General features: G+C 50.2%; 1 long non-coding RNA gene across 1 annotated transcript; it reads left to right on the top strand.

Moving 5' to 3' along the window:
• The first annotated feature begins 3,134 nt into the window (after window positions 1-3,134).
• Window positions 3,135-22,462, top strand: LOC142924311 (uncharacterized). Its single transcript, XR_012941495.1, has 2 exons — window positions 3,135-3,763; window positions 16,787-22,462. It is a non-coding gene; the product is annotated as an uncharacterized LOC142924311 (long non-coding RNA).
• Window positions 22,463-23,184: the final 722 nt, after the last annotated feature.

The following is a 23,184-nucleotide window of genomic DNA, read 5'->3' as shown; positions in this document are numbered from 1 at the left end:
AGAACCAATTAGAGATCATTAGAATCAATTAGAGATCATTAGAACCAATCAGAGATTATTAGAACGAATTAGAGATCATTAGAACCAAATAGAGATTATTAGAACCAATTAGAGATGATTCGAACCAATTAGAGTCGATTAGAACCAATTAAAGACGATTAGAACGAATTAGAGAAGATTAGAACCAATTAAAGATTATTAGAACCAATCAGAGATGATTAGAACCAATTAGAGATGATTAGAACCAATTAGAGATTATTAGAACCAATTAGAGATTATTAGAACCAATCAGAGATGATTAGAACCAATTAGAGATGATTAGGACCAATTAGAGACGACTAGAACCAATTAGAGATGATTAGAACCAATTAGAGTCGATTAGAACCAATTAGAGATTATTAGAACCAATTAGAGATCATTATAACAAATTAGAGATCATTAGAACCAATTAGAGATCATTAGAACCAATTATAGATCATTAGAACCAATTACAGATGATTAGAACCAATTAGAGTCGATTAGAAGCAATTAGAGACGATTAGAACCAATTAGAGATTATTATAACCAATTAGAGATCATTAGAACCAATTAGAGATTATTAGAACCAATTAGAGACGATTAAGAACCAATTAGAGACGATTAGAACCAATTAAAGATTATTAGAACCAATCAGAGATTATTAGAACCAATTAGAGATGATTAGAACAAATCAGAGATGATTAGAACGAATTAGAGATTATTCGAACCAATTAGAGATGATTAGAACCAATCAGAGATGATTAGAACCAATTAGAGATGATTAGAACCATTTAGAGACGATTAGAGATGATTAGAACCAATTAGAGTCGATTAGAACCAATTAGAGACGATTAGAACCAATTAGAGATTATTGGAACCAATTAGAGATTATTGAAACCAATTAGAGATGATTCGAACAATCAGAGATGATTAGAACCAATTAGAGTCGATTAGAACCAATTAGAGATTATTAGAACCAATTAGAGATCATTATAACAAATTAGAGATCATTAGAACCAATTAGAGATCATTAGAACCAATTAGACATCATTAGAACCAATTACAGATGATTAGAACCAATTAGAGTAGATTAGAGCCAATTAGAGACGATTAGAACCAATTAGAGATTATTAGAACCAATAAGAGATCATTACAACCAATTAGAGATTATTAGAACCAATTAGAGACGATTAAGAACCAATTAGAGACGATTAGAACCAATTAAAGATTATTAGAACCAATAAGAGATTATTAGAACCAATTAGAGATGATTAGAACCAATTAGAGATGATTAGAACCAATTAGAGATTATTAGAACCAATTAGAGATGATTAGAACCAATCAGAGATGATTAGAACCAATTAGAGATGATTAGAACCATTTAGAGACGATTAGAGATGATTAGAACCAATTAGAGTCGATTAGAACCAATTAGAGACGATTAGAACCAATTAGAGACGATTAGAACCGATTAAAGATTATTAGAACCAATTAGAGATGATTAGAACCAATTAGAGATTATTAGAACCAATTAGAGATGATTAGAACCAATCAGAGATGATTAGAACCAATCAGAGATTATTAGAACCAATCAGAGATGATTAGAACAATCAGAGATGATTAGAACCAATCCGAGATGATTAGAACCAATTAGAGATGATTAGAACCAATTTGAGATTATTAGAAACAATTAGAGATGATTAGAACCAATCAGAGATGATTAGAACCAATTAGAGATGATTAGAACCAATCAGAGATGATTAGAACCAATTAGAGATTATTAGAACCAATTAGAGATGATTAGAACCAATTAGAGATTATTAGAACCAATTAAAGATTAGAACCAATTAGAGACGATTAGAACCAATTAGAGACGATTAGAACCAATCAGAGATGATTAGAACCAATTAGAGATTATTAGAACCAATTAAAGATTAGAACCAATTAGAGACTATTATAACCAATTAGAGACGATTAGAACCAATTAGAGATGATTAGAACCATATAGAGATTAGAACCAATTAGAGATTAGAACCAATCAGAGATGATTAGAACCAATTAGAGATGATTAGAACGAATTAGAGACGATTAGAACGAATTAGATGATTAGAACCAATTAGAGATGATGAGAACCAATTAGAGATTATTAGAACCAATCAGAATATTAGAACCAATCAGAGATGATTAGAACCAATTAGACGCGATTAGAACCAATTAGAGATGATTAGAACAATTAGAGTCGATTAGAACCAATTAGAGATGATTAGAACCAATTAGAGATTATTAGAACCAATTATAGATGATTAGAACCAATTAGAGATTATTAGAACCAATTAGAGACGATTAAGAACCAATTAGAGACGATTAGAACCAATTAAAGATTATTAGAACCAATCAGAGATTATTAGAACCAATTAGAGATGATTAGAACCCATTAGAGACGATTAGAACCAATTAGAGATTATTGGAACCAATTAGAGATGATTAGAACCATATAGAGATGATTAGAACCAATCAGGGATGATTAGAACCAATTAGACGCGATTAGAACCAATTATAGATGATTAGAACAATTAGAGTCGATTAGAACCAATTAGAGATGATTAGAACCAATTAGAGTCGATTAGAACCAATTAGAGATTATTGGAACCAATTAGAGATTATTGAAACCAATTAGAGATGATTCGAACAATCAGAGATGATTAGAACCAATCAGAGATTATTATAACCAATGATCTGTTGGTGCCATGGCAGTGGGGCACAAGCACAGCCAACAACAACGCCACACGCTTGCCAATGACACTGCGTGGCCTTCAATGGTAAACAAATAATTGTCGACGTGTCGAGCAATGGTCCTTATTCAAGGACTTCCTATTAAGGCAAACATGTTTTTAGGAGGATGTATGTGTATATGCCGCCTATTACAGTGTGTATGCGTATATGCCGCCTATTACAGTGTGTATGTGTATATGCCGCCTATTACAGTGTATGTGTGTATTACAGTGTGTATGTGTATATGCCGCCTATTACAGTGTGTGTATGTGTATATGCCGCCTATTACAGTGTGTATGTGTATATGCCGCCTATTACGTTGTATGTATGTGTGTATTACAGTGTGTGTATTACAGTGTGTATGTGTACTGGGGAGCGTTGGCGTAGCGGTTAGCGCTACAAACCCGGCGACCCGAGGTCGATTCCCGCTCACGGCCAACATTGGTGGGGATCATCTGAACCGGTCCTGGGCCTCCCCTAGCTCGACTCGGCCTCAAATGAGTACCTGGTGCCATGTGCAACCATCGCCTCTAGGGGACAAAGGCGGCCGGGCGAGGCGCTACCCCCTGGTGTGCCGTGCCGGCCTCCACAGCTGCTGCTCGCTATCAGCACTTGCCCCAACAGTCTGCTAAGGCTATACGGGGGACCTTTGTTGTAATCGTTCTCTTCCCTTGAAGGCCAGGCTGTTGGTATTCACTAATGGCTCCAGCTTGTTTTGTTCGACTGGAACCAAAATCAGCTCCCGCATTAGCGCCACGTGGCCTCCGCAGGTGTGAGCACAGAGGACCCCCCACGTGCAAACAATGCACGTGTCAAGGCTCATTATAGAGGGGGGGAGGCGTGGGGGGAGGCGTCTCACTCCTCAGCGACCACAATGTTAAAGCGGAGGCGAGGGCGTGAAGCGGACCAAGCGGCTGCGGGAGGACTCACAACGGCGACTGCAGAGCGGGCCAAGCCCTGGACCGGCTACCTGGTAAGTCCAGCTGACTCCAGTGTCAGCGCTGTATCCTGAAATGTTTGCACGCAAAAAAAATAAACACACGAGAGAGAGAGAGAGAGATCCCACCGTGTAACCTTACGGACACGGTGGGATGAAGCGCTGTGAGCGAGAACGTAGTGAGGCTGGCACGGCACGCGACTGGGTGGGTGGCAATCACCACTCTCGGCCGCCGCCTTTATCTCCCCAATTCTATGTTTACACACCGCATGGAGTCCGAATGCAAGGCTGAGGGAAGATAGCGAAGGTCCAGGACCGGTTCAAATATTCGCCATTGATAATTGGTCGTGAGCGACCAACAAACCACCCACACGGACCCACACGGACACACACGGACCCACACGGACACACACGGACACACACGGACCCACACGGACACACACGGACACACACGGACCCACACGGACACACACGGACCCACACGGACACACACGGACCCACACGGACACACACGGACCCACACGGACACACACGGACCCACACGGACCCACACGGACACACGGACCCACACGGACCCACACGGACACACGGACCCACACGGACACACGGACCCACACGGACACACACGGACACACACGGACACACGGACCCACACGGACACACGGACTCGTCACCCACGTCACCCCAATGCCTCCACCCCCACCCCACCATCACACCTCGGAGACGCGCAGATGACGTCACGCGGGGCTCGCGCGAGTCCCTCTGACGTGGGGCCCCGTGCCTTGGGCCGCTGTGTCCAACGGGCAGCGAACACCCCCACACCCCCCACCATTACCCCCCACACACACCCCCCACCATTACCCCCCACACACACCCCCCACCATTACCCCCCCACACACACCCACACCCCCCCACCATTACCCCCCACACACACCCCCCACCATTACCCCCCACACACACCCCCCACCATTACCCCCCACACACACCCACACCCCCCCCCCCACCATTACCCCCCGACACACACCTACACCCCTCTCCACCATTACCCCCCGACACCCCCCCCCCCACCATTACCCCCCACACACACCCCCCCCCCACCATTACCCCCCACACACACCCCCCACCATTACCCCCCACCATTACCCCCCACACACACCCTCACCCCCATTACTCCCCCCCACTCTCAGCGCCCCCCCCACTCCCCCACTCTCAGCGCCCCCCCGGCCGAGCCCACCCCGACCGGCACCCCCCCCCCCCCCTCTAGGCGGCGGCTCCCCCAGGGCTGTTCGCGTCTCCCCAGCAGCCGAAGCCCCGAGGCGGTGGCGCAGCGGTTAGCGCGCTGCGCCACTCACGTACGTGCGTTGAACTTCTTTCGCACCGTACGTAGCCAACCGTGCTCATCGGAGGCGCGGGGGAGGGCCAAAACAACACTGAGCGCAAAACGAAGCCAGTGTGAGCCGAGTTCAATTCCCGCTCACGGCCACCAACATCGGTGACGGGTTGGGCCTCCGATAGGTCGACTCAGCCTCAACTGGCTACCCGTCTACCTGGTGCCATTTGTGAACATCGCAACTCGGGAGACAAAGGCGGCCTGGCGTGGAGTTGGCCACCCACCCCCTCGTGTACCGTGCCATCCTTCGTGGGTGCTACTCGCTCACTGAGCGCATCTCTCTCTCTGTAAACGATGCCAACTGAGCCCGTGTATCGTGTGGATGAGATGCGGTGTCCAGCAATACATCCACACTCTCCTCTGTACAATTGTATCATTGTATTATAATTGTGTTGTATGATTATTCGATAATTAAATCCACTTGCTGACCATCAACCAGAACGTCATTAACCGTAACGTCGCCTGTTATATGTATATAACATGACCGTATGATCTATATTCTTGCGAATGTGTTGAGTTTGTGGCCGCATGCAAAATCACGGCTCACGGCCACGGTGTCTCGCGGCCCGTGCGGCCTCCGCGAACGCCGCGCGTTCACCGGACTGGAATACGGAGCAGGCGGGCCGTGCCGCCTGGGACCCGCCTCCTTGTGTACACACACGGCACAGGAGGCGCAGCCCACACGCACTTCAGACGTGATCGTCCGCGGGAGGAGGAATGACCGGGTCAAGATGTTGGGGATGATGATGCTGATGAGAGGAGGGAAGAGAGAGGAGAGAAGAACGGAGCGAGCAGCAGGGGGTTGCGTGGAGGAGGAGCGGCGTCTGTTTTCACAGTGGATGGGGAGGGGGGAGAGGTTCAGAGAGTGAGGTTCACTCACTCACCCACTCACTCATTCACCCAACCCACTCATTCAGTCACTCATTCGATTGCCCGCTCACTCACCCACTCACTAAGTCACTCACTCACCCACTCACTCATTCACCCAACCCACTCATTCAGTCACTCATTCGATTGCCCGCTCACTCACCCACTCACTAAGTCACTCACCCACTCACTCATTCACCCAATCCACTCATTCAGTCACTCATTCGATTGCCCGCTCACTCACCCACTCACTAAGTCACTCACTCACTCATTCACCCAACCCACTCATTCAGTCACTCATTCGATTGCCCGCTCACTCACCCACTCACTAAGTCACTCACCCACTCACTCATTCACCCAATCCACTCATTCAGTCACTCATTCGATTGCCCGCTCACTCACCCACTCACTAAGTCACTCACTCACCCACTCACTCATTCACCCAACCCACTCATTCAGTCACTCATTAAATTGCCCGCTCACTCACCCACTGGGGGTGGCCACACCGGAGTCACGTGACTCACTGGAGGCTTGAGCAGACGTTGATACGTATGTGTTACTTAAACATCTAATCACGGTTCGCACAGACGGATTCTCGAACACTCTCACTGCACAGCTATCTCGGGGCCATCCTCACGGCCCAGCGGATTGGGGACCTCGCGATTCATCAACCCTCAAAATCCTTCCCCCGTGGAGTTTTCCCTCGAGCATTGTTCTCGTGTGGAGGCCTTCAGGTAAATGTGGTGTAACCACGTGATAACCAGGATGAGCCTCGTTTGCAAGAGTGACATGGGTCAGTGAGTGAGTGGGTGGTGAGTGAGTCGGGTGAGCGAGTGTATGTGTGAGTGAGGAAATGGGTGAGTGAGTAAATGGGTGAGTGAATGGGTGAGTGAGTGGGTGAGTGGATGGGCGAGCGAGTGTGGTGAGTGAGCGGGTGAGATAGCGAGTGTGTGAATGGGTGAGAGAGTGGGGGAGTGAGTGAGTAATTGGATGAGTGGGTAAATGGATGAGTGAGTGGGCGGGGGAGTTCAAGTTTAAAGTTGATTTTGTTTAAACAGCAAAATACGTAATATAAAGTAACAGCGATGAAGCAGATAGCAATCAGAACCCAAAACCAAAACAACAACTGTGTGACGAGAGAACACGAAAATACTGCACAAACGTAAACCAATGTTAAATCAAAGTTAAACATTAAACTCCGTGCAGCGCAATCCGGCTGGAGTCTATTGGTTTAAAAAAACGCTGCTGGTTTTCCCCACAAAGTGGTAGCTACTTTATCGATCCGGGAAGGGGAAAGGTGGTATGATGGGTTATTACTGCGGGTGGATTTACCATAACAACAACACTCTGCTCCGTCTGCTTCACGAAATGTCGTGGAGGCTGTTCGCAAGCGTGGGCCATTGGGTGCCGGCATCACGATGCAAAACACGCAATTGGGATCGCACACCGGGCCCCCGTTGGCAGCTATCATCGTCCCGCTCATGCGGAAACTGTGGCAGGATCCTCTAGAAAAAATTGTCTCGAGATTCGGGGCGAGGCTTTCCTGGGTGAACAGGTACAGTATGAATAATAACAATAGGAGACAACAATCAGCTTCGTAAAGTCGGTCTGCACGCACCTGCAGTTTGCCGTCACCTCGTGTTGAGTGGAGCGGTGCTGCGGGGTCCCTTCGCGCTCTCCGATTTGCTGTGGAAACCGCGAGACAAACATCGCAAGGCAAATGCAAGTTTTTTGGCTGCGTACGGTGCGAAAGAAGTTCAACGTACATACGTACGTACATTCCATGAACTATAAATGCGAGCGCGCGTGTGTGTGTGAGGAGTGGGGAGCGGTCGACTCAAATGAGGACCTGGTGCGGTGTGTACACACCACCACTGGGGAGATAAAGGTGGCTGGGTGTAGTGCTGGTCACCCACCCCCTCGTGTGCTGCACCGACCTTCATAGGTACTCGCTAACAGCACTTGCCCCAAAAATCTGCTAAGGTTATACGAATAATCGTTGTCTTTGTGGGGAGCAGGAGCAGTCGTGTAGTCATTAGCAAGCTGTGCCACGAACCCGGTCACCTAAGTTAGATTCCCGCTCACGGTAACAAACACCAGTGACGATGATGATGTGAAACAGACCTGGACCTCGCCAAGGTCGACTCAGCCTTGAATCAGTACCTGGTGCGGTGTGTAAACATCGCCACTGGGGAGACAAAGTCGGCCGGACGTGGTCCTGGCATCCCACCCCCTCGTTTGCCTTGCCGGACTTAATCGGCGCTGTTCGCTAACAGCACTTGTCCCAAAAGGCGGTTTAGGATATCCGGGGGACCTTTGTCTTTGTCTCGAGCACCGAGCCAACATCACGAGCTTCCACTGCAGCAGCAATAATCGATGCGAAAATGTCAAAATTACCCAACGATTTGCTCTCCACGTTCTATAATTAACGTGACACGAGGCACGGGCGTATGAATTATTGCACACATTTGTAAAAAAAAGCACCTACAGATTAATTAAAAACACCGCTAGGTTTCTAGTTGCTAGAGCAGGAGAGAAAAGAAACAATCGCGGGAAGTAATCTCGTTTAAGATCTCGTCTCGCCTGAACCGGTGGAGTTTCACAACAGATCAGCAGACGGGCTTCAAGTTTCATGTTGTGTTTTGTGTGACCAGGTGAGACCAGGATAGAGCCTCATTTGCACGAGTGAGTGGGTGAATTAGTGAGTGTATGAGAGATTCAGTGAATGGGTGAATGAGTGCGTGAGAGAATGAGTGAGTGGGGGAGTGAATGGATGAGAGAATGAGTGAGTGGGAGAATGAGTAAATGGGTGAATTAGTGAGTGAATGATATAATGAGTGAGTTGGTGAATGATTGAATGCATCAATGAGTTGTGTGAGTGGATGAATGGGTCAGTGGAGGAGAGAATGAGTGAGTCGGTGAATGAGTGAGATGACGAATGAGTGAGTGAGTGGGTGAGTGAGTGAGTGGATGATTGAGTGGGTGAGTGAGTGAGTGAGGGGTTGGGTGAGTGAGTGAGTTTAAGATCATCTTGTGTATCCAGGTGAGAACTGAAGCGACCAGGTTAAAGCCCCATTCGCGACAGTGAGCTGGGCCATCAGTCTGCTGCCAGTCGGGGCGATGATTGCTGCTGCTTCTGCTGTGTGTCTGCGTGTGACCCCAAGTGAGGAGTAATTTCCGGCTACTATTCGAATTCGGCAAATTAAACGTCGGCACACAATGGTCTTATACCCTTGTGAATGACGTCAGGGGTCTTTAACGTCGCCCGTGAGTGAAGCAGGCGTCGCCCGAGTCTCTGCAACAGGCGACAAATGCGCTACCACTGGGCCACGCCACCGCACGTTGCAACCGCAACTCTGTAGAGTGGAGGTAGGTTCCACGACACAAATTCGACGAGACAATTACGAGGCCTAACCCCGCTCCCATCGCCCCGCAAAAAAAACAAAATCAGTGAACATTCAATGAGCTCGTAGTATGACAAGAATCTTGTATAAATGTGAAGTCAGTCGAAAATAATAGGCCGGTGTCAATTTTCCAAATCACAGAAAAATCACCTCGCCCCCCCCTTACTGCCAGCAGACGGATGCACAGGGCCAGCTGCCACTGGGGGTGCCCCTAGGTTAGACCACACATCAGCAATCATCGCCGCTTAACTGTTAAACTCCTGCAGCCTGCGTCTGTGGGATCATAAGCAGCGCCTTCCTGCGATGGTGGCCACAGTCCCCTGCCACACAGGGATAGCTGCCACAGGGGACATCGTCCCCTCCTCTGAAACTGCCGCAACCCGCGTACGTGAAAGACGATCGCCTCGCGCTTTGACGGTGGATGAGCCGCGTTGTGTTAATTGCGCTGTAATTAACGATGCGAAGATGAAGAGAGGAATTACCTTCAGACCTCCTCGCGGGCCACACGGACACAACGTCTTCCCAAGCCTCGCGTAAGCAACAGCTTCGCGGCCACTGGAGCACACAAAGACAAAGATCCCCCGTATAGCCTCAACAGAGTGTTGTGGCAAGTGCTGTTAGCGCATAGCACCAGTGAAGGCCGGCACGGCACATGAGGTGGCAGGTGGCCAGCATCACGCCCGACCGCCTTTGTCTCCACAGTTTCGATGTTTACACAACGCAGCAGGTACTCGCACACACACACACGGACGTGTAAGTTTCTGAAAAGTTGTGTACACAGCTCTAAACTTTTGCGTGTACGTGTTTAATCAAAACTCGCTCGAACAAGGAGAGACTCGCCCCGCCAGTGCCGGCGACTGTGACATCACTCAAAGCTCCGGCCTCGGGCAATCGCGGGCTGCGTCGGCTGATCGACTCCGATCCGCCGAGATCCAGGCAAGGACGCCGCCAAATCGACTCCCTTCCGACCCCAACCCGAGCGACGCCGCCGAATCCGGCAGAACTCCCAGACAGCCGACCGCCTGGGGAATGGAAACACAAACTAAACTTGCCTTAAAGCTTTCGTGACTGCAGGAATTCATATTCTTTGGGTCTTTCGGTAAAGTCACGTAGATAGGTTCTAAGAAAGTAACCTACCTACGTGACTTTACCGAAAGACCCAAAGAATACAAACTAAATTATTCAGCATTTTACCAGGTAAGGCCCTCTGAGCTATGCAGCTCTTTCTGGAAAGCCACCTGGCCACAAACGATAGCTCAACGAAGTGGCCCATTACGTGGAAATGTATAGCATCGGATTACTCCGAACGCGTGTCGATTATAAAGGTGGGGGGTGGGGGACCGGAGGAACCGGAGAAATATCATCGCGACCACGGGGAGATACATTGAGACTCGGAGTAGACGGGTGTCAAGGTCGGGATCGCACCCACGACCTCCTGCATACCAGGCGAGGTAGATAACGTCTCGCCACTGCGGCGCCTATCTGTGATAGAACAGATCACGTTGATGATGCTGTTGGCAGTCGTGAACAAGCACAGACAACAACAACAACAACAGACTCAACACGTCCCGTGTCAGCTACGCTGTGTGTGAGAGTGGTCCATCATATGAGGAATATATAATTGGCGATGTTTCGGGAAATGGCCCTTCGACGTAGCATATATGAAGCACATTTAACGTGATATGAAGACGGCACCTTTCCCGAAACGTCGCCTCATATTGTTGAAGGCCACACGCAAAGTTATTGACGACTGCGTTGCAGAGACACTCAGGTGGCTGCTCGTTCGGCAGAGCATCATCGCTCCATTCGGGGGTTGATAGAATCGGTACTACCTTGTGGTTGTTTTATAGATGGACTCGCCCCCGCCATAGGAATATGGAATGTCCACCACTGGCTCTGCAGGGCTGTAAACAGAGCACCAATTCCTCACTGTGGCTCTTGCAGAAGGGGACGCACTCTTGACTTTGACTCAGATCATAAGCCTGCGTGCCGCTTTGCCTATTGTACAATCCTGTATCGATCCACTGCTAGATGAAGGCCTCCACACGACCATGTTGGTCATTCACGGCCTTTGCTGTATCCCCTTCCTCCCTGTGCGACGCAGGACCTCGTTGGACGCGAGCCATGAGTTTGTTTTGAGACTTTTTTTTCGTTCTCAGTGATGCGGCTTTCTCTGGTTTTAACTAAAGGTCATCTCTCTCATCTATCTGTCGAATGACGCTTGAGCACATACCACGAGGTGGGGGGCAGTGGGGTGGGGGGCTATTGGGCGGGTAGGAGGGGGGGGGTAATTGCTGGGCAATAGCGGATGATTGGAAACGCGGGCGCGTGGATCTCTGGCTGACACTCGGAGCTTAGGCGCAACCTGCGGAGGTGATGAATGTGGAGGCGGCTGATGCGGCCCCACGACTCCCTTGTGACCACCGCCCCCCACCTCAATCCCGTCACGCGAGTAACCAGCCCCCCACCCCACCCACGCGCCAGGGGGACGATGCGGGGGGGGGGCGTGAAAGGGGTGGGTACTTTTGTTGGGTGGGTGGGTAGGTCGTTGGATATTTTGGTGAATGTGTAGTGAGTCCAACTGAGTCGCAGACGTTGGTCTGGGAGCAACACTATTTATTCAATAAATCAACATAACATAACACAACCTACACTTGGGTGTTGAATGCTCATCTAGCCACGCTACGGCAAAACTAGACACGGTTCGCTATCCCGGCCCGGACCACGAGCTGGGTCCCTGACTGCGTGGCTCGAGGCTTCTTTTACCCGACGTGGATCTTCATCACTAGTAACCCGAAGAACCCCGAGCCCCTCACGGGGCCCCCGTTATGTCGGCCTGGGCTGGGGCTGGCTCCGCCTCTCGCCCCGCCCACCTTCTAGATCTCTCGAGCTCTTTCCCGAAGGCTCCCAAGAGCCCTTTTCGACCACGTGACCGCCCAGTGGCCCCCGTCCAACGGTGGCCCGCCTCCAATATCATCCGGTCACGTGTCAGCAGATCATCCAGCGTATCATGCCCCAACGTAACCCTGGCTGGCTGACGCTCCATCTCGCTCCCTCACCGGGAGCCCGCACCGCACACCGCTCGCGGTGCCTCTGCGCTGCCCAGCACTCACCGAAGCCCCGCTAGGGCTGCCACGACGCCCAGCAAGCGGGCTACACATAATGCCAACACATTATCCGCCGTGGCTTCGTAAGCCCGGCACCACCAAGTGACAATCACAGTCACTACAAATGGGTTGGTATATGTTTAGGTGGTTGGTTTGGTCCGTTGCTGGCTTACTTGGTGCGTGGGTAGGTGGTTGGGTTGATGGGTTGGCGGGAGGGTAGGTAGGTTTGTGGGAGAGTTGACGGGCGCGTTGGTAGTTGGGTAAGTTGGTGGATGGTTTGGTGAGTGGGTTGGTAGGTTGGTGATCGGGCGAGTGACCGGAGTCAAGGAGTAAGTGCTGTATCATCATTTACCCCACTGCTGCGTCACTCGGCAGTGAGGTAGGAGCTGAGAATTCCACCCCAGATAACAGCAGCAGCAGGAATCCAATTTGGGCAAGATTGGTGCTTGGTAGAGCAGCAGCAGCAGAGTATCGAAATTATTTTGAGTAAAAGATGAAGGCATTGGCACCGACAAGAAAACAAAGAGGTTCCTCGGACAGATGGGTCAGTCAGGCAGTCAGTCAGTCAGGCAGTCAGTTAGTCAGGCAGTCAGGCAGTGAGTCAGGCAGTCAGTCAGGCAGTCAGTCAGGCAGTCAGTCAGGCAGTCAGTTAGTCAGGCAGTTAGCCAGGCAGTGAGTCAGGCAGTTAGTCAGTCAGGCAGTCAGTCAGTCAGGCAGTCAGGCCGTAGACCAACGGGAAGAGCGGCCACGCGGCGCGTCATCCGAGCGTGGCCACAGTGGCGCAAGTTTGGCCACACAAGCCGAACTACCGAACTACCGACTCTACAGTAAACACAGAGACCACATGGAGATAAACACACTGATACATAGAGATACTCAGACGTGCATTAAAGACAAGCCACAGTAACGAGAGTGTGACCATGCAACACAAACTACGGACCATATGGTAAACCCATAGAGATACAGACACACTTAGACACACGTAGAGACCCATAGATACACTTAGACACACATAGAGACCCATAGAGACCCATAGATACACTTAGAAACACATAGAGACCCATAGATATACTTACGGACACATAGAGACAGTTAGATACACATAGAGACACATAGAGACACGTTGAAATATTTGGATACACAGAGACAGTTAGAGACACGTAGAGAGTCATAGAGATACTTTGAGACACATAGAGACACTTTGAGACACATAGAGACCTACAATAAAACCTCTGTGGTCTGCGCCCCTTCAACGGAGGAGGAAGACACAGCAGCAGCACACGATTCGCTCGGTTGGCTACGTACGGCGCGAAAGAAGTTCAACAAACATCAATACAACATATATAAATACAACATACACCAATATAACATACACAAGCTCCATCTCTCTGCTGAAGCCCTCCCCTCGTGGCAGCAGCAGCAGCAGCGGAACCTCCACATTGGCATGGAGCTCCTGCACCGTGTTCTTGCTGCTGGTGCTGCTGCTGGTGGTGGTGGTGCCGTCACCGCGCGCGAGACGAGAACATGTGGCCGCTGTTGTATTCCTCGCGTCTCTGAGTGATCGCCGCAGCCAGCGTGGGGGACGCGCGCAAAGCGACGCCGCTGTTGTGGGGTCAACATTGACTGCGACCTTTGCCGACTGTGCACGGACTCCAGCCAACACTCGCACCGAGATCGAGGCGCGTGTTGGGGAAACAGAGGGGGCTGGCGGGGGGACCGTACCCCGCCCCTCCCCCTACCCCCACCCCGCCCGTCCCTACCCCCGCCCCTACTCCCACCCCCACCCCGCCCCTACGCTCACCCCGACCCTCCCCTACCCCACCTCACCCCGCCGCTGCCCCCAGCCCAACCCGGCCCAGATGCCCCGTGCCGTGAAAGCGTGAAACAAAGACAGAGACACCCCCCGCCTCCCTCCCCACACCCCCCGCCTCCCTCCCCACACCCCCGCCTCCCCCCCCCCCCGCCGCTATAGTGATCGAACCTTCACTGTGATGCTCTGTTGCTCCAGCATTTGCGTGAGAAAGCAGTTTCAGCGCTGCGCTTTGTCTTTTGATTTAAGATTCTAAGCACCCGACATGAGCTGCGCCACAGCGCCCTCTAGCGGCTCCATCGGGGATGGAAGTCTGATCTCGACTCCTCCCCCATAGCCCGACCACTCAAACTAACTAGCTAGTCAACAACCACTAGCACTAGCCAGACCACTCACACTAACTAACTAGCCAACAACCACTAGCACTATCCAAACCACTCACACTAACTAACTAGCCAACAACCACTAGCACTATCCAAACCACTCACACTAACTAACTAGTCAACATCCACTAGCACTAGCCATACCACTCACACTAACTAACTAGTCAACATCCACTAGCACTAGCATGACCACTCACACTAACTAACTAGCCAACATCCACTAGCACTAGCCAAATCACTCACACTAACTAACTAGCCAACAACCACTAGCACTAGCCAGACTACTCACACTAACTAACTAGTCAACAACCACTATCACTAGCCAGACCACTCACACTAACTAGTCAACAACCACTAGCACTAGCCAAACCACTCACACTAACTAACTAGCCAACAACCACTAGCACTAGCCAAACCACTCACACTAACTAACTAGTCAACAGCTATTAGCTCTAGCCAGACCACTCACACTAACTAACTAGTCAACAACCACTAGCTCTAGCCAGACCACTCACACTAACTAACTAGTCAACAACCACTAGCACTAGCCAAACCACTCACACTAACTAACTAGTCAACATCCACTAGCACTAGCATGACCACTCACACTAACTAACTAGCCAACAACCACTAGCACTATCCAAACCACTCACACTAACTAACTAGTCAACATCCACTAGCACTAGCCAAACCACTCACACTAACTAACTAGTCAACATCCACTAGCACTAGCATGACCACTCACACTAACTAACTAGCCAATAACCACTAGCACTAGCCAAACCACTCACACTAACTAACCAGTCAACATCCACTAGCTCTAGCCAGACCACTCACACTAACTAACTAGCCAACAACCACTAGCACTATCCAAACCACTCACACTAACTAACTAGTCAACATCCACTAGCACTAGCCATACCACTCACACTAACTAACTAGTCAACATCCACTAGCACTAGCATGGCCACTCACACTAACTAACTAGTCAATAACCACTAGCACTAGCCAAACTACTCACACTAACTAACTAGTCAACAACCACTAGCACTAGCCAGACCACTCACACTAACTAACTAGTCAACAACCACTAGCTCTAGCCAGACCACTCACACTAACTAACTAGTCAACATCCACTAGCACTAGCCAAACCACTCACACTAACTAACTAGTCAACATCGACTAGCACTAGCATGACCACTCACACTAACTAACTAGCCAACAACCACAAGCACTAGCCAAACCACTCACACTAACTAACTAGTCAACATCCACTAGCACTAGCATGACCACTCACACTAACTAACTAGCCAACAACCACTAGCACTAGCCAAACCACTCACACTAACTAACTAGTCAACATCCACTAGCACTAGCCAAACCACTCACACTAACTAACTAGTCAACATCCACTAGCACTAGCATGACCACTCACACTAACTAACTAGCCAACAACCACTAGCACTAGCCAAACCACTCAAACTAACTAACTAGTCAACAGCTACTAGCACTAGCCAAACCACTCGCACTAACTAACTAGTCAACAACCACTAGCACTAGCCAAACCACTCACACTAACTAGTCAACAACCACTAGCACTAGCCAGACCACTCACACTAACTAGTCAACAACCACTAGCACTAGCCAAACCACTCACACTAACTAACTAGTCAACAACCACTAGCACTAGCCAAACCACTCCCACTAACTAACTAGTCAACATCCACTAGCACTAGCCAAACCACTCACACTAACTAACCAGTCAACAACCACTAGCACTAGCCAAACCACTCACACTAACTAACTAGTCAACAACCACTAGCACTAGCCAAACCACTCACACTAACTAGTCAACAGCTACTAGCACTAGCATGACCACTCACACTAACTAACTAGTCAACATCCACTAGCACTAGCCAAACCACTCACACTAACTAACCAGTCAACAACCACTAGCACTAGCCAAACCACTCACACTAACTAACTAGTCAACAACCACTAGCACTAGCATGACCACTCACACTAACTAGTCAACAGCCACTAGCCCGACCACCGACACGAACGGTAACCAATTATTGAACGTGAACTCCTTCAACAGAGGAGGAGGAGGAGGACGAACAGCAGCAGCACCACTCGAACTCTCACCGCTTGAAGCCCTTCTCGTCGTGCCCAGCAGCAGCAGCAGCGACTCCTCCACATCGGCTTGGAGATTCCTCCCCACTTTGCGGCTCCTGCCCCTGCTGGTGCCATCACGCGCACGAACGGAGCAGGAATCTCCGGGCGAGTGCGGAGCGGCGTGGGGCCACGAGGCGGCGACACGGCCACGCCTGTCGGTGCGGCCTGCGGTATCTGTGCGAGCGTGCGGAGCGGTGGCGCAGTGGTAAGCGCACTGAGCAACCAACCCGGCCTACTGGACCGAGTTCGATTCCCGCTCGCGACCAATAACAGTGAGGCAGCGAATATCTGATCCAGCCCTGGGGATCGCTTTCGTGAATCGACTCAGTCTTAAAAGAGTACCGGGTGCTGTGTGTAAACATCAGCAATGGGGAGACAAAGGCGACCGGGCGTGGTGCTGGCAACCCACCCCCTCGTATGCCGTGCCGGCCTTCATAGGTGCTCGCTCGCAGCACTTGCCCCAACAGTCTGTTAAAGCTACACGGGGGTGGTCTTTCACCACTGGTTTCTCATTGTTCCTAACATTGTGGAGGCATTAGTCAGGGCTGGTGGATCACCAAACAGATGTCGCCAAACTCCCTTCTCGTCGGCCTCTTTGAGGAGGAGCCATTACCTCTGACTCGTCGGGAGAAGTCGGGTACAGCAAAGTGTGGGCTCATCTCCATCTGTTCCATCTCTATGGGATAGAGTGTTGCCCCCTCGCACACGTACATTTTCTCCGAGTGCTTGGTTTTCCTCCAAAATGCAAACACTAATTAATTTGCCTGCAGCGCTTTTCGTGCATAGAGGACCGCAGAGCTTGGGGTCAATGGTTGGTGTCGCCGGCTCCTCGTCACGGCTGGGGCTGCTCCCGCGCTCTCTCTCTCTCTGTTGAGAGAATACACTTTGCGGCAGTGACGCAGTGGTACGAGTCGAGATGATTATGACTGTGGCTGGAGGTGAGCACACTGAAATATTAACGAGTCTGCGGTCAGTAATTTAATTATTAAACACAAGCTCATACACATTCTCGCACACTATCACTCTCACTCAAACACTCTCACTCACACTATCACTCAAAGACACTCACTCACACTATCACTCAAACATACTCAGATTGTAAATGTTGTGGATTTGCTCTCCGGCACACCGGTGTGCTGTACTAGTAACGAATTGGCACGTTCTGTTTACGTGACAAACCTTACGTGACGTTTACGTAACACACTTTGGCTGTGTCGGGTGGTGGCGGGTTTAACGACACATTTATATTTACGCGATTAAAACAAAACAAAACCGATATTATGGATCACTCACATTATCACTATCATTCAAACACTCTCACTCACATTATCACTATCACTCAAACACTGACCGTCACATTATTACTATAACTCAAACACTCTCACTCACATTATTACTATAACTCAAACACACTCACATTATCGCAATCACTCAAACACTGTCACTGTCTCTTAAACATACCTACTCACATCACTAGAACACACTCACTCACTCACATTATCACTACACTCAAACACAATATCCGCTAAACTACCGCTCCCCACTATCAACACACTCACGCACTACAACTCTCATCTTCGCTCTCAGACACAACTACCTCCCTTATAGCCTCAACAATCTGGTGGGACAAGTGCCGTTTGAAAGTAGCATCTATGAAGGCCGACTCAGCACACCACGGGGTGGCTGAACAGCAGCACCCCCGGCCGGCCACCTTTGTCTCCCTCGTGGCAATGTTTTAGACGTCGCATCAGGTAATCATTTGAGGCTGGGTCTCCCTAGGGGAAGCCTACGACCGGTCCGAATAGCCGTCTGCGTAATTCCAGTTCGACATTGGCTGTGAACAGGACTCGAATTCGGGTCGTGCCGGGGTTCTCATTGCGCAGTGAGCTCACCACTGCGCCACCGCTCCCCCACTCGCATATCTCGCACTGTCAATGGGGGTGGGGGGATGGGGAGGTGCTGCTGCTGCCCCTCGTCTAAACGCTTCCCATCAGCTCCTTAAGCCGTTTCGTAAAAACGCCACGGGATCGCGGAGCAGCGAGCGATGAGAGCAGCGAGCGAGTGAGCGCATTACGCCGCGGGGGAGGGGGGGGGAGATGGGGGGGGGGGGGCGACTCGGGGATATCGACGCAGACTTCCCGCGCTGTCTCCAGCACCCCTCCCCACGCCAGGCCACTTATGGGAAACTCCGTCAGCGCACGGTGAGAGGCGCAGTGATGATGGTGTCTGTTCCACCGCGTGTGTGGCCATTAACTTCACACTCGCAGCACACAAAGATCCAAATATCACCCCCCCCCCCTCCCCCGCAGTGGTGATGATTTATACTCACGGCACCAGGTACTCACTTAAGGCTGAGTCGACCTAGAGGAGGCACAGGATCGGGTCGGATAATAACAGGTCACCATACCATCATCATCATCAGCAGCAGCAGCATTACAATGACCATCATCACCATTGATGACATATTCTTGAAGTGCAACATCCTCACAATTAATTATAATAATGATTATCAGCAGCAGTAGTATCATCTTCAGCGACATCACCATCAGCAAAAATAATTGTCTTCAATAAGCAGACGGCGCGTAGTAGTACAGTAGTATGTTCATGGTTAATCTACACCACCGCAGATATACACCGGGGCGGACTGCCCGATTCGAACCGCGAACCTCTGCAACCCACAAGCGGCGAGCGCGCTCCCACGGCTGCGCCGCGCCACCGCAGTGGTGACGAATCTCACGAATCTCTGTGTGATTCACCAACCCTCGTCCCTTCGAAATACGCTTTGGATCCACAGTGTGTGTGTGTGGGGGGGGGGGCGCTGAGCTAACCCAACCCTGGTGCAAGGCGCCTGCCATCTCCAATGCGTTCTGTTCCAGCGACGCAGACCGTTCCTGCGTGCGGATCGCTTTGATGACGTCGCCGCTCTTCTTCCTCTGTGCCGATGGCACCCACGGATCTCACTTGCAACTACAGCTGGGCAACTGGCCACACGGGCACGTTCCGTGCAACAAATAAAACATCGATTGATTGATAAAGCACCGCACTGGCACAGACGGTCTCACCTCCTGCGTGGACTCGAGGTTGACTGTAACCGCTTAGCTCTGCACAGATCATCAATTGCACGGGTCAATGTTAAATGACAATAAGGGGCAGAGGGCAGAGGGGGGAGTGGAGGCTTTAAGCACTGATATGATAGACGATACCAGATCGGTGTTTTTTTTTATTAACTGAACAAATAATGGGAGGAATAACCACTTAAAGTGATATTTGAGCTCGTGAAAATGGGAATTAAAAATAAGTAACACTGGATAAATGATAAACAAATATGAAACGCAAAGTGAACGCGCTTGGCAGCGCTACGAGCCGCTCCTTCGGTCTCCCAGGAAGAGTTTGAGGAGGAACACGACTACTCTGGGTCAGCACAGACGCCCTGGACAGAGTTGTAGGTTAGTCAGCGTCACGTCACCAACGCGCCGACAGTGAAGGTGACATCACTGCGCTTATATCGAGCAAGTGTTAATTTACTTCGCTATCGATCTGCTTCGCGTGACTTGATCCCCAGTTTCACCGTCCGTTTTCTCCCGATGACAACTCTGGTCGGAGCAGCGCCTGAACCCGCGTCGTCGACTCGTAGAGGGCGGCTCGCGGGAGTTTACTATCCCAGAACGTGGGCGCTGCACGCGGCTGCCTCTTACACTCAGCTGCCTCTTACACTCAGCTGCGCTGTGGAGGCGCCAGCAGCAGCAGCGAGGGTTAGTGGATCACCGCCACAAACGTAGTGAAGGGCGTCGAGGAGGAAGCCATAACCCCCGGCTCCTAAGGAGAAGGTGGCAGTGCAGAGTGTGAGATAATCTACATCTGTTCCATCTCGTACTGTGGGTTGGGTGACTGTGCGATCTACGCTACGAGATTTGGTTTTGTGCGCCACCTTGTTTGGAATACATCTACCACCGCACAGAGCGAGGAACATCTGTACTCAATTATCAGAGCTGTCGTTTATGGAAAGGAAGGACACGCAGATCCAGATGTGGTGGAGTTTTGTTGTGCAGTCGCTGGTAACCAGACTGCGACCTCCAACTCGCTACTACACTTTTGAGATCCCGGTTTAATCTGCGGGCAGTGTACAGGCAGACCTCCCTTAGCGCGGCCCCTTAGAACGCTGAGTCGGACTTGATTCGAAGCTTTCGTGACTGCAGGAATTACTCTTTGTTTTTTTCGGTAAAGTCACGTATAAATAAGAAATAATAAAATAACATAATAGCGTAATCAACCAGACTATGCGTTAATTGTGTTTTGACCGACCGTCTATGTTGCTTTATATGGTTTCCAACTTTTGCTAAACCCTGTTTCTTTGGTATGCTTCTCTCTCTGTGTCCCCTGTTGTATCTGTGTTAGTTCCCCCCTACTTGGGTGTCTGTATATACATCTGGGGTTATGTGTTTCCTCTCGTAAATTTAGCTCTTCTGTACCTGATGATGGCTGCTTGTGTTGCAACCGAAACGTCGTACGCTATTATGTTATTTTATTATTTCTTATTTATACGTGACTTTACCGAAAAAACCAAAGCGTAACACTGATTCGATTAGCGCTCACGCCTCCAGCAGCGCATCTTGAGCGCTAAGCGGAGTCTGCCTGTATTGTGATTTGCATTACCTTCGTTTGGTTACCCTGGAGAGCCTCACGTAGCCTTGTGCCTCCTCATCAAGGAGGGCCCTGCCACGTCTTTGTTCCGCAATATTGGGCGAAGATTGCTTGTTGCGTATAATTCCAACGGAGTCATAAACGCGGTGTGTTTTTATCGATTTGTTTCACATAATGGCCCGACACTTGCTAACGACGTCGCGGGATCTTGAACGTCCTCCATTGCGAGTGCGCGTTTTGTTTATGTCTACGGTTAATACCACACACGCAGCGCGGTATTTACCAGTGCGGCCACAGGTAATGGAACCGTGACCCCTCGACATCGACGCGGTGAGCGGCGCCACCGCTGGGCCAGCGTCACCACCCCGCGGCTGGCACCTCGCATTTAGTTTCACACGGAGCTTGTCGCGACCAATAGCATCCAAATATATATGGGGGGGGGGGGTTTGGTGAGATCGCGTAAATATAAATGTGTTGTTAAATCCGCCACCACCCGACACAGCCAATTAGTAAGGTTTGTCACGTAAACAAAACATGCAAATTCGTTACTAGTACAGCACACCGGTGTGTTGGAGAGCAAATCCACAACATTTAGAATTTGAAATATTCTAAATGTTGTAGATTTTCTACAATTTGACGGATTGTAAATGTTGTGGATTTGCTCTCCAATACACCGGTGTGCTATACTAATAACGACTTTGCATGTTATGTTTACGTGACAAACCTTACTAATTGGCTCCCTGCCTCTAATCTTGAGCCGTGTCCTCCTCTCTGACCGTCTCGGTGGGGACTTCCCCTCTGCCGCTCCTCGCTCGTCTCCCACGCATCCTCGCCTGGCCTCGACTCCGCCTCGCGCGGTGCGTGCCTCGGCTACAAAGTTAACGAAACAAAAATGTAAAAGAAAAAACACTTTATTAAAATACATTTCTCGCCGTAGAAAATAAATTAAATAAAACTCTCGCCGTTCCCGTCTCTCGCTTTAGATTAGCCGTCGAACGAAAAAGCAATTGTTAAATAATGAATGAATGCGTGAGAGAGAGAGAGTCAGAGAGAGAGAGACTTTTGACTTTTTAATAACTTTTATTTTCCCCAGCAGCAACAGCACTGGAGGCGATTCCGACACGAAACACACAAAGTCACCAGCAACCAAATAAACAAACACGATACATCCACGCGCTGTGACGCTAAATGCACCGCGCACAGCACGAAAGAAAAGTCACGTGGTGGTGGTGGTGGTCATCGCGCACGCCACGGTGACGAGCGAGCGCTTCAGAAGGTGAACACGTGGAGGGTGCCGCCCACGCTGGTACAGAGAGGGGCTTGTCCGGCTCCCCAGCGTTCGAAGACGCACTGCACATCACCGACACGTGTGTGGTACGTGGCGTGCTCCAGCCGGAGCCGCGCCTTGAGCAGGCCCCTGAACACTGGAAGCACAGAGCAGCCGTCAGTGTCACCTTGCAGCATCTTTTTCCTCGTTCTGTACACCGCCATCTTCGCCTGAGCACATGCGCAGTTGGCGAGGTCATGGCGCTTGTTAGTCAGGTAAGGGGCACCCCATATACGAAGCTGCTGTTGTAGAAGGGCACCCCCAGTTTCCAGAGCGAGACAGAGGGATGCCCCGGGGTGGAGGGGTCGCGCGCATGGATTTCCCGCATCAGGACGGGCGCCCCACCCTCACAT

This window comes from Petromyzon marinus, chromosome 12, assembly GCF_048934315.1.
Source record: "Petromyzon marinus isolate PM22_M1 ecotype Great Lakes invasive population chromosome 12, UKy_Petmar_22M1.pri1.0, whole genome shotgun sequence".
Classification (NCBI taxonomy): Eukaryota; Metazoa; Chordata; class Hyperoartia; order Petromyzontiformes; family Petromyzontidae; genus Petromyzon; species Petromyzon marinus.
The sequence above is the reverse complement of the archived record's forward strand: the minus strand, read 5'-3'. Positions and strand labels throughout refer to the sequence as shown.